This window comes from Hibiscus syriacus, unplaced genomic scaffold (genome assembly GCF_006381635.1).
Source record: "Hibiscus syriacus cultivar Baekdansim isolate YM2019G1 unplaced genomic scaffold, ASM638163v2 tig00111388_pilon, whole genome shotgun sequence".
Lineage (NCBI taxonomy): Eukaryota > Viridiplantae > Streptophyta > Magnoliopsida > Malvales > Malvaceae > Hibiscus > Hibiscus syriacus.
In genome coordinates this window covers 422,585-438,403 of record NW_024063076.1, presented here as the reverse complement: position 1 = coordinate 438,403, position 15,819 = coordinate 422,585, and the positions used below count along the sequence as shown (strand labels likewise).

Genomic DNA, 15,819 nt, shown 5'->3' with positions numbered 1-15,819 from the left:
ACTTAAATGCTCATGTATTTATGTGCCCTTGGGATTTATTTTCCATTGCTTGACCTTACCCCCATTCTTTTTTCATTTTGTAACTCCATTTAGGATTATCAACCATTGTATCAAGAAAAGACTCCAATGGAACACTTCTTTTGCTCGCAAAGTATGCAAAGAAAGTGAATATTACGAAGAGATGATGCGTTACTTGAGAAGGAATCTAGCGGTTTGTGTTAAAGACAATTTATTTTACCTTTCATTTTATTTCATTTAGTGCGATTTGTTCTTTACTAAGTTTTCAGAAAAACTTTATTCCTCAAATATCTATATCTTCTTTATGATAAAGGAATAATTTTTGAACTCTCGATTTCAACCTTGAATAAAATTACCCTTTCGAAGTAGAACCAGAGCTATCATAACACTGCCTTAAAGAGAATTAGAGCAATACCAGCTATATTTCTGTTGACGTAGAATGACCTTCATAGTTTGATTGCTTGAATACATAATAAATCTATTCTCATTAGTCCAATTTGTAAAAGATGTTGAATGACTCTGCGGTTCAGTTTTCCCTGATACATTTGTAGTTGTTCTTTACTGCTCACTTTTTTAAAACTTTTTAATTGTAGTTATTCCCTTACCATCTTGCGGAGTATGTTTGCCGTGTAATGAGGGTCTCTCCTTTCCGATATTACTGTGATATGATATTTGAGGTTATGAAAAATGGTAATTGCTCTCTCCTATTTGGTTTCTTCCCACATCCTCCTTTTTTTGCCAAGTATGACTGATGATGGAAATTTTTTTTGGCTGAAGATAGCTGATTGATCTGATGAGAAGTCTCCTATGCCGCATCTTGCTAGATATATGATTTTTTATCTCTTTGTATTTCAAAGGTTTCCATTCATACTAAGCATATCATTAAATTATTGAATCCTATTATTGAAGTGATAATCCCAACTTGCTATATTGTTATAGTTTACCATATCTTTTATGCAATCTTTCTAGTTATAAAAGAATAAGTAAATCAGTATTGATTGGCAAGGGTCGTTACGAACTTACGCGATTAAGTATTTCTAGGTATCTGAAAGAGCTGAAATTCATCTATTTCTATTAGCATAAAAGTATGAATTATGTGCAAAAAGATTGATCTCTAGGGTGCTAAGGAGGCAAGAGGACAAGATGCAACTGTTAAACTATCCTCCATGGTTTTGTAATTGACCTTTATTTACTTGGTAGCTGCTAATTTACCAATAGCATGATCTGTGTGGTACAAATATTTTATGGGCAGTTGAAACTTAAAGCTATATTCTGGCGGTGAGACAGTAGCTGCTGAAATCTAGACATGGATTAATTGCTAGACAAAAACTTTACACATGATAAAGTGTTTGCTTGAAGAATTTAGCACTTCAAGATGATTTAGATACGTTAATAATGTAGTTTTCTCTTTTCTGCTCCCTGCCTCCGATTTTTATTGGTCGAGAGTAGCACTAATTAAGAATGACGGTGGCTGTTCATTTGACTGCATGTTTGTGAGGGCTCTTGAGAGATTCCTTATAATCTCAAATAAGAACACACTCATATATGGTAATTTGCAGTGTAGATTTATGGAATCCGTGTTTAGGTTTCTTTTTATTTTATTTTTATAGGAATAGGAAGCCTCGTTAAAAACCTCCCTCATAGTTGACCCTTTCCTAATAGAAAGGATCAAGTAGTGGAGGGAGGAAAAGAGTGCCTCATTTTATTACCAAACCAGAATTACATAAGACTTAACAATACAGCAGATGATTTTACATTAGACTTAACAACTTCAGCTACTTCAAGAACCTACAGCCATAGAAAAATGAACTATAACTAAAACATACAATCAACCGATCCCCTGCTTTGCTAAACTATCTGCCTCCCCATTACAAGACCTTGGAATTAACCTAATTAAAACACCTTTTCAGAGAGGATCAACAGAATTTCTCTAACAAGAGCCAACATGAAAACTGGTGCCAAAGACGGGGTGTGAATCCACTCCACTGCTGACTTACAATCACTCTCAACAACCAATCTACTAGCAGCAAACCAACTTGAAGCTAGAAAAATTTCGATGCCTCTTTTAATAGCCTTTAACTCTGCAACTGGTGGGGGACCTTGACCAATATTCTCTGAAAAAGTCAAAAGAGTGCAGCAATTCCAGTCCCTTAAAATGCCTCCAATACCTCCAATCGAGTCATTTAACCTAACAGCTCCATCAACATTCATCTTTAAGAAATCAACAGGTGGAGGAAGCCAGCCAATAACATAATGATCTTTAGGTTTAGGAACAGAAATACCATCAGCAAGTGATGGATCCCCAATTAGCAGATCTTCCTGAATAGGGAATTTAGGATACTTGGCTAGGAACCATTTAGATAACCTAAATCTCACAAGGAAAAATAGAGACAGCCTATCAAGGTTTAAACCTTCAAACACAATCGCATTCCTTGCTTTCCAAATAGACCAAAAAACGACTCCCGGGATAAACTTCCAAATCAATGAATTCAACCTCAAACTCCCCCACGAATTAAGTAAGGAAGGAGGGTCCTGTGGTAGCACAATAGACAAATCCCAGAAGCTTGCCAGTTTATTCCATAGTTCCCAAACTACAAAACACGAAATGAATAAGTGTTGCACAGATTCCTCATGTTCCTTGCAGAAAGGACAAATAATATCTTCTTCTAAGGACATTCCTCTTTTCACTAACTCCATTTTAACTGCAACCTTCTGATGAGCTAACTGCCATAGGAAAGCTTCTACACGAGGCGGAGACAAACCCAACCACACCCCTTTTGACCACAAATCAATACCCCCAACCACACCCCTTTTTATTTTAAAATTAAAGTATGTACTATAGACCCCATCTGTAACATCTCAACCTTGATTTCTAGTGTATATATTTACTATTTACAATACATTCGACTTGCTCTTATTGAAGTTCTCTTGGACTGATTGACTTTTTCTTTGCAGACATATATGTGTGCCTTTATGCATATTTTGTGCAGCATTGACCTTTTAGCAATGACTACTGCTTTATGAATTGGTGTTGGCCTCATATTTAAATAGCTACTGACCATTTACAGGCATTTCTTATTGTTGACAGAGCAACCTTATGACAGTATCCCAAATTTTAGTGCTGCTGATGCCTTGAGACTTACGGGAATTGGAAGAAATGAATTTATTGATATCATGAACAAATGCAAGTCTAAGGTAATGGATCAATTTTTTGCTTTTAAATTCATGTAAGTATAAATATGTGTTGGTAGCACCATTGTGGTTGCTGCTTTGTGTCCTTGCTCCTTTCATATATGCCTGCAGTAGTGATCCAAGTCAAATCCATGAACTCATACATTAATACTCATCCTCAAGCCATGGTAATGTGGCAGTTGTAACTTGAATCATTCTTTTATTCTTCTTTTTGTAGGCAAATTTGCGAACAGTATTTATTTGGTCTGCATTGTATGATGGCCATGATGTTTAAACCAATACTATACTAGAGAACATAGTTTGATAATCATTTTCATTACTCTTTTTCTTTTGGATAATAATTGGAAGTCTCATTAAAAACCCTTTTCATACTTCTCAGATTACTGTAAAGTGATCTGAAAAATAGTGGAAGGAGGAAAAGAGTACATTAGATTTTATTTCAACAGTAAATCAATTACAAAAGTACCAAATACATGAATCTTCATAGAAAATCACTAAACAGGGAGAATGCCACACACAATCTAGAAACAGGAAACAACCCCAATGATACCCAACCTCCTATAGGACTAACTCTTCTACCCAATTCCTTGCTTCGCTAATTCGTCTGCTTTAACGTTCACGTTCCTCCTTACATGGCAAATAACTATTGCTCGTTCCCTTACTACTGTTGAATACCTCTAACCAGATCCAAGAAAGGGTCAGGACATAGCAAAGGGTCTTTAACCCAGTCTAAAGCTGTCTTACAGTCATTTTCTACAATCAACCTATTCTTCTTGCTAATTTCCAAATCAAAGAACATAGAAATGCCTTGTTTTATAGCTAGTAATTCTGCCTGCACAGGAGGTCCTTGCCCTACTTCCTTTGAAAACGAAGCTAAGCAGTTCCCATCCTAGTCACAAAACAGTCCGTCAATACCACCCCCATCCCAAGAATCTGTCATGGCTCCATCAACGTTTACCTATATAAATCTAGGCGGTGGTGGGGACCACCACTCTTGCACCGTAGCATAAAGGATACATTTAAAGCACTATTAGCCAACTATGGGTCACTAACAAGGTTGTCAAAAGGGATGGAGCGCGAAGGGTAGCAGACCTTGAACCATGAAACTAATCAAAACTTTGTTAAAAATATGATATGCACTACATCCAAAGAACAATTGCTAAAGACTATCTCGTTCCGAAATTTCCATATAGTCCAAAAAACAACAAAAGGAACAATCTTCCATATTAAACTTGAAAGCAAAGCATGTGCGTTGTTGTGCCAAGAGATTAAGAAAGAGAAGATATCACCTGGAAAAACTGTAGAGACTTTCCAATAGCTCAGGAGCCGAGACCATACTTCCCTTGCCACCTTGCAACCTAGGAAGAGATGATAGACTGTTTTTGTTTCATCCTTGCAGAGTGGGCATAAGGAATCCTTTACTGCCTTCACTCTTCACTTCAATGATTCTGTTTTGACAACAATCTTCCCATTAACTGGCCAAAGAAAAATCTCCACCCATTGTGGAGCAAGTCCCAACCAAATAAATTTACTCCATTCGACATATTTATTCTTTGGCTTTGATAGAATGGATTCAACAGACTTTACTGAGTACGATCCTTCCCTGTTACCAATCCAAGATAGCCAATCCATCTTTAGGTCACTTGATCTAAAACTGCTCAATAATAATATAAGATCTTCCCATTGTGTTAATTCCCAATCTTGAAGCCTCCTGTGGAGAGGGATGTTCCAATCCCATCCCCATCTTTTTTCGTTCCAAATTCGGAGATCCTGCCATTTTTATTCAATGACAATGCATAAATCCTCGGGAATCTCTCCTTCAGCGGTGTTTCCGCCGGCCAAATGTCACACTAAAATATAATTGAGTCACCATTCCCAACTTGTGCTTTGAAATTCTTCCTGCAACCAATCTTGTCTTCCTTATAGAAGGAATTTAGGACATCCCTCCATAACCAATAGGCTTGAGAATTCAGTAGTTTTTTTGGAAGAATGATCCCACCTTCCAAATATATTTTGAACATATCAACCCCTTCTACATGCTTTCCCCTCTGCTCGCGAACTTCCACACCAATTTACGCGGAAGTGCACGGTTGAGTAGGTCAAGATTCAGGACCCCTAGTCCTCCTTCATCCTTCCTCCTTCGATAGGCTTACCTTGGACCAGTTCACCCATTGTATACTTCTTCTCTTCTCGACACCCATCCACAGGAAGTTAGCCATTAATGAATTTAGTTTCTTGTAGACTGCTGTTGGCATCCTAAATAAGGACAAAAAGTACAAGTGCAGAGAGTTTAGAACAGATTTAATCAGAACCAATTTGCCAACAATGGATAAACTAATCGATTTCCAACTAGACATCTTATCATGAAACTTCTGAAAAATAGGTTCCCACAGTGAGTATGAGTTCTTCTTCGTGACTAGAGGAAGGCCAAGGTATTCTGAAGGGAATGCAACAGTCGAGCATCCAACTATTGTTGGCCATTCTTCTAAAACATCATCCTCCATATTAATTCCATATAGTTTTCTTTTTCCTAAATTCAACTGCGAACCCAAGGCTATCTCAAAAACGCAAATGATCCTTTTAATATTTATGATCTGCCCTAATGAAACGTTGCAAAAGATGATTAGATCGTCGGTAAATTGGAGATGCGAAAGCACAAATGAGTTCTCCTTTTTGCTGATTAGGAATCCACTAAACAGTCCCACTTCCACTCATTTCCTTAGCATCAGTTTAAGTAACTCCCAGCAATGTTGAACAACAATGGTGATAATGAGCATCCTTGTCTAAGCCCTCGGGCCATATTAAAACTTTCTTTAGGAGAACCATTAACAAGAATAGATAGAAACTAACAAATCCATCTATCCCCAAACCCCATTTCCTTCATTATTTTCAGCAGGAGGAGCTATACTAACATTATTTTAGGCAACACTATGATTAGAATACAATGAGTCTCCCCATCGGAGCTAATTTCCCTAGAGAAAATCCGTTCCCCACTGGAACAAGGTGGACTGTCTTTGTTGATAATCTAAGTAGGAGAATATCAAGAGGAGCTCTCTGGGAGCTTTTTAACCATCATGGGAAGGCCACTAAGGTCTACATCCCCCTCGTCAACTAAAGGCTAAGATACAAGGAAACCACTTTTGCTTTCGTGCACTTTGAAAATCAAAGAGATATGTTAAACACCATTGGGAAGGTCAATAATGCCGTGATTGATAGGAAAAGAGTATTCTTAGGGATGTTAAAATATGCAAAGAAACAAGGAAAAAAGTAGAAGAGGCAAGAAGTTGAGAAGACGGAAAGACGCCATGCTCAGAGACAAAGGAGCATTCATTTTAGATCAGAATTGTTAAACAAGTTTAACGATGGGAGATCATTTAAGGAGGCATTGATAAATCGAAGAGTGGAAGGAGAGAAGGAAATCCCGGTGAACGTTTTTATTCTAGCAAAAGAAAAGGAATAGATGAAGTTCTCACTAACTGGAGTTATAAAGGCCGATTTTGAGATTGAGGTTGTTCAACGAGCTTTGTTCAACGATGGAATAGATGTGAAAGTCGTAAGTTGGGGTTATGCGAGGAACTTTGTAATAGTCATTTTTCATACAGAGGAAGATCTTCGAGAGGTGTGATCTAATAAGAAAAACGAGTTACTATATTGGTTTGATTGGCTGGATCGCCTGATAATGGAGATTGGAACTCCGATGGCATATTGCGCGGTCGAATTAGTTGGAATTCCACTAAATTGCTGGCATGAATAATTATTCTCAAGCTTAGTTACCTGGTGGGGCCTATTGGTGGCCATTAATGAGGATACCTAGAAGAAAGATGACCTATCGGCTGCAAGATTTATGATAAGGGTTGAAAGTCCGTTCGATGTTCCAAATTCAGTTACCAGTTTATCAGATGGAAGACCTTACAAGATAGGAATAAAGATTGGTTCGTCAGTATTGTAACTAGGAAATATTGGGAATATGGGTTCTGGGGGTGATTAAGAAGGAATCTGGAATTCTGACTCATTGGAGAAGGAGGTCCTTGGCGGTCGGAGTCCTATTTTGAACGTGGATATTCAAACGCCTCTTTCAGAGTCACGAAACAGAGTGACAGAGTGGATAAATGAAGAGCTGACAGGTGGAAACCAGAGAAGGAGGGAGGGCGGCTGGTCGAGACAATCATCACAAAGGTTGGAATTTGAAGAAGATGCCTCAAGCGAGGATCAGTGTGACAGATCTAATGAGCGTCTGGTGATAAGTGAACTTGATGATAGGAGAAGAAACGAAATTGTTGGGATCCCTTTAGGGGCTATGAGGCTGCCACCTCGGGAGTCGAGAAATACAATAAATATAGATAACCAAATGGGATCCCCAGAGCACGTGGAAACAAGAGATGAGAACACGAGTCAAGTAAATAATCGGGTTGGTAAGGAGGTAAACTTGGGCCAAGCAAATAAACGGGTTGGTAATGATACTAATATGCTTACTATTAAATCCACCTCTTCCAATGAGGCCACCTCTTCCAATGGGCTTAATCATTTGGAAGGTGGAATATTACCAGACCCCACGAGCCACGAGCGAGGAAATTGAAGTAGGTGATAATCAGACGGATTATGGGCCTAGAGAAAGTGAAGCCCTATGTGGGGAATATGGACCCAAGGGACCAAACTCCCGAAACCTGGCTTAACCGGCTACAAATATTAATTCTTCCATAAATGTAAAACAACTCTACAATGGTTATATCGTATCCACAGACCTCTAAAGAGTATCAGAATCAGATCGTACCTTATAGTCAGAGTTAAGTGGATAGCATACAAGAAATCAAATTCTTTGATAAGGTTTGTAGGACCAAAAGGAATTTAATTACATAATCATTTGATCAGGTTAGTACATCTAAGGTTTCTTCTTCTACCTTATCGGAATATGTCGATGAGGCTTTAACCACGTGGGAGATTAGTAAGATGATGGGAATATCCTTTAAGGATGGTAAGAAGACCTTTATGGAGAAAATCATTAGCTTGGAGAAGAGTAAGGGAGGGGAGGGGGTAAATAATCTCCCTTGGTCAGTAGTAGGATTTTTAACCAAAATATGGCAAAAATCTCCATAATCTCGTGGAACATTAGAGGCTTGGGAAGAAAGGAAAAACAAAGAGTAGTTCAGAGGCTAACAAGAAACAAAAAAATCGTCTTTTATGTTCTTACAAGAGGTAAAGCTAGCGTCAATATCGAAGTCTATTTTGAGGAAAGTGGGGGGATTTTACTGGGTCATGCTTTCTGTCCTTCTGAAGGGTCAGTAGGGGGCTTACCCAGCCTTTGAGATGAGAATGTTTTTGAAGTGAAGGAGAAATTTATACATAGCAGATTTATTGCAATCTTTGGGCAGTTCAGAGAAAATCAGTTTAGATGCGGATTCATTAATGTCTATGGGCCAACAACTGAAGGGAAAAAATAGGGTTTTTTTCGAAGAATTAGCATCCTACCTAGGAAATATGGGGTTACCTTTGTGTTTGGGGGAGACTTCAATGTTTATCTATCACAAGAAGAGAAAGAGGGTGTTCAGATCGTTCATTCAACAAACTGGACTCATTGACTTGCCATTGATAGGAGGCCAATTTTACTTGGTGCAATAACAAAGAAAATCCAACCCATGTTAGATTGGATAGATTTTTTGTGGATGTGAATTTTATGGAGGCTTATCTTGACCTATCTCAAATTCTGCTCCCGAAATCACTGTCGGATCACAATGCTTTATTGCTGGAGAACGGAGACGTTAATTGGGGTAAGAAACCCTTCAAACTTTTTAACTATTTGATGGAGGAAAAGAGCTTTGATAATATGGTACAGACGACCATCCGATAACATAAAAGGAAAAATAGGAGAGCAGGCATGTTGAACATTCTTAGAGGAATTAAATCAGCCAAAAGAGGTTGGTCTGGGAACAAAATCGTACTCGTGGCTGAATCCATTTCATCTTTAGAGAGGAAAATCCACGATTTGGAACTTGATGTTCAATTGAATCCTCAATATGCTACAATCGAATGTCTGGCTGAATATATAAAAGAATTATGGAGGCTCTCTGAATTAGAAGAAAGAATTTGGCAGCAGAAGTCTAGATTGAAGTGGATTAATGACAGGGATAGAAACACCAAGTATTTCCATATTTGTGCTTCAAATAGGAGAAGGGTGAATATCTTGAAATGTTTGAGAATTAATGGTAGCATGATTCAAGACCCCTTCGTAATTAAAGACAGTGTTAGAGACTACTTCTTTGAAGCATACAATCGGGTTTCAACACTGGAAGTAGAGGATATGGATTTAAACTTTTCAAAGCTGTCAAGTGAGCAAAGTAGGTTGTTGGAAAAGAAATTTACAGAGGAGGAGATTTGGAAAATAATTAATTCTTGCGACAATTCAAAAGCACCGGTCTAGACAAATTAAATGTGTTTCTTAAAAAAAATACTAGTTAACCCTAAAAGAAGACATCTTGAAGTTTTCCAAAGATTTCTTTTCAAGAAAGAATTAGAAGCACATAATCAATCATACTTTTATCACAATTATCCCCAAAAAATCCAATCCAAAAAGTTTGGATTATTATAGACCCATAAGCCTAGTAGGAGGTACGTATAAGACCCTTTATAAGGTTTTATCAAGAAGATTGAGAAGTTGTATTAATGACATCACCAGCCTCACTCAATTTGCATTTATTCTCGGTCGACAAATTTTGGACTGTTCATCCCTAATGAAGGAATCGATTTTTAGAGGAAAAAAGGTCTTCAGGTGGTTGTTTTCAAAGTAGATTTTAAGAAGGCATACAACAATGTCGATTGGGCAATTTTAATCTAAATCATGGAGAACATGGGTTTTGGGGAAAGGTGGTGTAAGTGGATCCATAAGTGTATATCTTCGGCTTCTATTTCGTTTTTAGTGAATGGGGGTTCCTATTGATGAAATTCCAATGGCTAAAAGACTTAGACAAGGTTGTTCCCTTTCTCCGTTGCTATTCAATATAGTAGAACTTCTCAACCTGATGCTGGTCAAAGCAGTAAACAAGGGTATGTTCAGTGGATTTGAGATTGGCAAAATCAGACAGTCTTTCATGCTCCCACATCTGCAGTTTGCAGTCGATCTAATAATTTTTTGTAGTGCTTTGATAAATCAGATCAGAAATGTGAAGAGAGTCCTGCGAGTGTTTGAGCTAATGTCGGGCCTCCGTTTAAACTTCTGCAAAAGTAGATTGTTTGGAATCAATATAAGTGAAGAAGTGTTGAGGGAATGGGCGTCAAAGATTGGCTGCACTGTGAGCACTTTTCCATCCGACTATCTTCGTCTACCGCTTGGAGCAAAAAGAAAATCTGCATCACTTTGGGAACCTATTCTATAGAATTTTCACGATAAATTAATCGGTTGGAAGGCAGTCTCGCTATCTCTGGCGGGCATATTTTTTTTGATAGAAATAGGAGGTCTCATTAAAAACCTCCCTCTTAGTTGTCTCTTGTGTAAGAGGCAACTAGCGGAAGGAGGAAAAGAGTACCTCATCTTATTGATACACCATAATTGCATAAGATTACAACTTACATAAAAAACTTCCCGAAATAAAATACAAACCAAAACAACCATAAAGCTCTAAACATCAACCAATCCCCTCTTTAGCTAACTTGTCTGCCTCCCAATTGCAGCTCCTAGGAATCCATCTAACAATAATACCCCTAGCAAAAACTAAGGCCCCAATTTCCCCAACCAAAGTACTGAAAAATGTTGGGGCAGAATGGCATCAAAATCCAAGCAACTATTGTTTTACAATCACTCTCTAGGATTAGTCTTCCCTTCAATGCCCATTCAGAAGAAAGGAATAAATCAATTCCTTGTTTAATTTCAGCTCAGCTAGCGTAGGAGGACCAAGTCCCATAGCAATAGAAAAGGTGGTTAAAGTAGAACAATTCGAATCTTTCAAAATTCCTCCAATTTCACCCTGTAACCCATCGCCTCTTACCGCTCCAACATTGAATTTAAAGAAATCAGGAGGCGGAGACCAACAAATAACCTTCTTCTTTTTATAGGATTTAATAGATAATCTGTCTGCAATTGATGGATCCCCTACTAGTAAGTCAACCTGAATATTAGCATGAGGGAATTTAGCTAAAAACCATTTAGCCAACCTAAATTTGGAAATGAAGAACAGAGATGAAGTGTCTAATTTTCAGTTTTCAAACACCACTGAATTCTTAGCTTTCCATAAAGACCATAAAACAACTCCTGGAATAAACTTCCAAATAATAGAATACTCCCTTAGATAAGACCAAGAACAAAGTAGGGAAGAAGGTTCTTGGGGCAAAACTAAAGAGATATCCCAAAACCTTAAAAATCTATACCACAGCTCCTCTGTAACCGAGCAAGATATAAAAAGATGTTGAATTGTTTCCTCATACTTGACATAAAGGACACAGAACATCATCCAGAGTAACCCCTCTTTTCTTCAGTTCCACTCTAACATCTCTGGTGGGCATATTAGTCCTATTAAAATCGATTTTGAGTTCCCTTCCATCTTACTATCTTTCAATCTTCAGGATACCTTCAAGTGTGAACAAGAAACTTTCATCCATAATGGCTAGATTCCTATTGGGAGTAGAGCAGAGAAGGATAGGATTCATTGGATAAGTTGGCCCACTGTATGTAAACCGAAAGATAGGGGAGGTCTAGGTATATTGGATCTTAATTTGAAGAACAGAGCTTTATTGGGCAAATGGTAGTGGAAATTTTCTAACGAAAAGGAATCTTGGTGGAAAAGATTGATTTGCAGTAAATATAACTTAGACAGCAACTCCTTGTTGTTGAGCAATCATAAAAGCGCACTGGATTCTTGGATTTGGAGGGGTTTAGTTAACAATCATTTCAAAGACGATGAATTCGGATTTCGTTTTCGCAGTCATCTCCAGATTAAAGTTGGTAATGGAGAAATTACACAATTCTGGCATGATTTGTGGATATTGGACTCTCCCCTCAAGAATGTCTTCCCAAGACTGTTCGCCCTTTCAGTTAACCATAATGGGAAAATAGACGAGTTTGGTGAAATGAGAGGTAGGGATTGGGTATGGAATATAGAAATGAGAAGAAACCCAAGTGATTGGGAATTAAAGCAATGGTTAGATCTAATGACAACTTTAAGTAACTTCAAATTGGGGGTAGAAATGAGAGACTGCCTAATTTGGAAAGGAAACGGAGAGGGCATATTCTCGGTTAGTTCATGTATTAGGGTATGTTCAAATTCAGTAGAAGTAGATCAGTTCTGGAAAACATACTTTTGGAAGGGATTAGTTTCTCTGAGAGTAGAAACCTTCATGTGGCAAGTTGTGCATCACAAGCTAGCAATGAGAGCAGAACTCATAAAGAGGGGCATTCAAGGGATCTCGGATCCTATATGCCCAATGTGTAAGTGTGAAGTGGAAAACGTCTTGCATTTGTTTTTCTCTTGCATAATTGCATGGAATCTGTGGAACAACTTCTTAAAAATCTGGAAAATCTCCTCAACACTGCAAGTAAATTCCCTAACTTTCATACCAGCTTGGGGGGATCTGGTGCCAAAATCAGCAATTTGGAAATTTATCCCAGGGGTTGTGCTTTGGACATTGTGGAAGAGCAGAAATGAGGTTGTGTTTGAGGAAGACTGTTGGATTTGGTCAGGGAATGGAGAGGGTTGTTTTTCAGCTAAATCTTGTATTAACATTTTCTTTGATCAAGATGGTATTCAGCAGAAGAAGAAGACTTGGGAGAGGCATATTTGGTAGAGATTGCTCCTCCTCGGGTGGAGACTTTGTTTGGCAAGTTGCTCATCAGAGAGTGGCGGTTGAGGAATTATTGAAGCGAGGAGTGGCAAGGATTGATGATCATTTATGTTTATTGTGTGGTAGGGAAATGGAATTAGTTACGCATCTCTTTTTGCATTGCGAGGTAGTATGGGATCTGTGGTCCAGATTTTTGAATATCTGGAATTTATCTTTCGTGATTCCAAAGAATATCATTGACTTTTTCAATTTGTGGGATGATTTACTTCCGAACTCTTTGATCTGGAAATTATTCCAAGGGCGTTGATGTGGTCAGTGTAGAAATGCAGAAACGAGGCTATTTTTCAGAAAGTAAAGCTGGATGTGGTGAGACTGTTCTTTATTGTTTGTTTTAGAATAGCTTCCTGGTTTGTTACAAAATTCAAGGATGTGCATATCCCTTTAGACTCACTTGTGGGTGATTTAAAACTTGCTGATTTGGTGGGAAGACAGGGAAATGGTAACTCTAAACCAATTTGCTGGGTTCCTCCTCCGGATGGGTTCTTAAAGCTAAATGTTGATGGAGCGATGGCAAAGGGCTGGGATAAGGGAGGTATTGGTGGTCTGATTCGGGACAGCAAAGACGTGTTGCTTCAATGGTTTTCAGAAAGAGTAGGGGGTGGTCCTCCTATCCTGGCAGAATTATTGGCGATTAAGAGGAGTTTATGTCTTCTGGAAGATTTAAGTTCTATTCTTAATCAGAGGCTTATTCTTGAATCTGATTCAAGCAATGCTCTGAAGTGGATCAAGAATCCAGGTCTATGCACTCCTATGTTTCAATTATTGGTGAAGGATATAGTCTCTCTTATGGTAGGGAAGGATATCATTATTAGGCATATCTTGAGGGCTGCAAATTGGGAAGCTGACAAATTAGCTAAAGATGGGATATGGTGATGTTTTGGTTTCTGTCTGCTTGTGTTGAGGTGTAGGAAATTTTATTTCCTATTTTTAGCTGTTGTGTTTAAGTTTTATGTAATTCCTGGTGGTGTACCAGATGTTTAGGGTCTGCGTTTGTTGTACTATTGTTTCATCTAATAAATTTCTAGGCACTCTTTTCCTCCTTTCTTTGTCCTTCATGTTACTTACATAACATGGAGGGTGAAAAAGGGGTTTTTTAATGAGGCCTAATCTTCTATAAAAAAACCATTAGATCCGACATACATATTCTTCGTGGCAAGATTTAGACTGGCAACATGGTTTGTAGCTAAATACCCCAACTTTCCTATTTCGATGGACTCGATAATTAGAGATCCATCTCTAGTGGATTCTTTCTGAACAAGGAAGATTCAATCCCAGCCTCCTAAATGCTGAACCCCTCCCCCGGAGGGCTTTCTCAAACTGAATGTGGATGCAGCAGTGGATAGAGTTTGGAAAACAAGTGGAGTTGGGGGGGATTCTTCGTGACCATTCGGGTGAAGGTCTTGGGATCTTTTTGGAACCATCAGGGCCTGGTCCTCCGGTATTGATAGAATTATTGGCCATCAAATCGGGACTGCTTTTCTTTGGAACTTCGATATGGAGACACGAAGGTCGTTTAATGATAGAAATTGATTGGAAGAATTGTGTGGAATGGATTAAGAACATAGCAGAGTGTCCTAGTATCTATGCTACTATTACAAAGGAAATAGTCGACAAAATTAGAGATGGAGAGGTTATTCTCCGTTGGATTGAGAGAGCAGCAAATGTGGAAGTAGACGCTTTAGCTAAGTCAGGAATCGGCTAAGTCAGGGGTTTGTTTGGGCTGGGGTAGGATGAGATTAACTGAGCTAGAGTCAAAATATATGTTAGGAATGAATGTTTTGATGTACTAAGACCCCCTGTATGAATGTTTTATTTATCAATAAACTTTGAGGTACTCTTTTCCTCCTTCCGCTTTTTGCGAATATACTTCCGGGTATTTTAGCAAATATGAAGGGGGGTTTTAATGAGACCTCCAACTCTTATAAAAAAAATTTATTTTAGGCATTGACTTTTTGCCTGCTTGAGTACACAAGAACTTTTTTTGCAAACTGCCTAACCTCTAATAATTCTTCCTTGTACCGTTGGTTGTTGATATGTTTGATGAACTCTTCATTTTTTCATTCGTTTCAAGAGAAAGTATTCTAATGGAAAAAATAAGTTGCTTGTGTTTACGTTGTAGTTTTTTTATGGTAACATTTTCCCTATGTTATGCAAGTTAGACATATATCCAGTATAGTACCTTTGTTATCACCTTACCTATTGTTTACTTATCTGGAGCTATCCAGAAAATTATGTGGAAGCTCAACAAGTCAATTGCAAAAGAGTTGTTACCTATCCAACCTGTGGATTTTCCAATTGAACCTTGGTGGGGAATGTGTCTCGTTAACTTTACTCTAGAAGAGTTTAAGGTAAGGTTTCTGATGTCCCTTTGTCTTATTATCTAAGGAGTTTCATTAGAGTGGCTTGCATGGCCTATTCAGATGCATATACTTGTCTTTTAGTTGGTATAATTTGCACCCTCACAATTCTTTGTTCCTTTTATAGAAACTTTCAGAAGAAGAAATGGCATCAATAGATAAAATATGCAAAGAAGAAGCTAACGCATTCATCCTATTTGATCCTGACATTGTAAAAGGTCTGTATCGACGGGGGTTGATCTATTTTGATGTTCCTGTCTATCCAGATGACCGATTTAAAGGTTAGTGGTTTGCTTTAATACTTTCTTTCAAGCTAGGATCTCTATATTATTGATCCTTACCACTGTATTAAACTAATAAATAGTTTCCAGGGATAAAATAGACTCCTTCCATTAATTATTAAAAAATTATCTTTTATGCATGTACA

At 38.1% G+C, this 15,819-nt stretch overlaps 1 pseudogene; it reads left to right on the top strand.

Moving 5' to 3' along the window:
• LOC120160064 overlaps nucleotides 1–15,819 on the top strand; it is a 35,803-nt pseudogene that overhangs the window by 9,204 nt on the left and 10,780 nt on the right.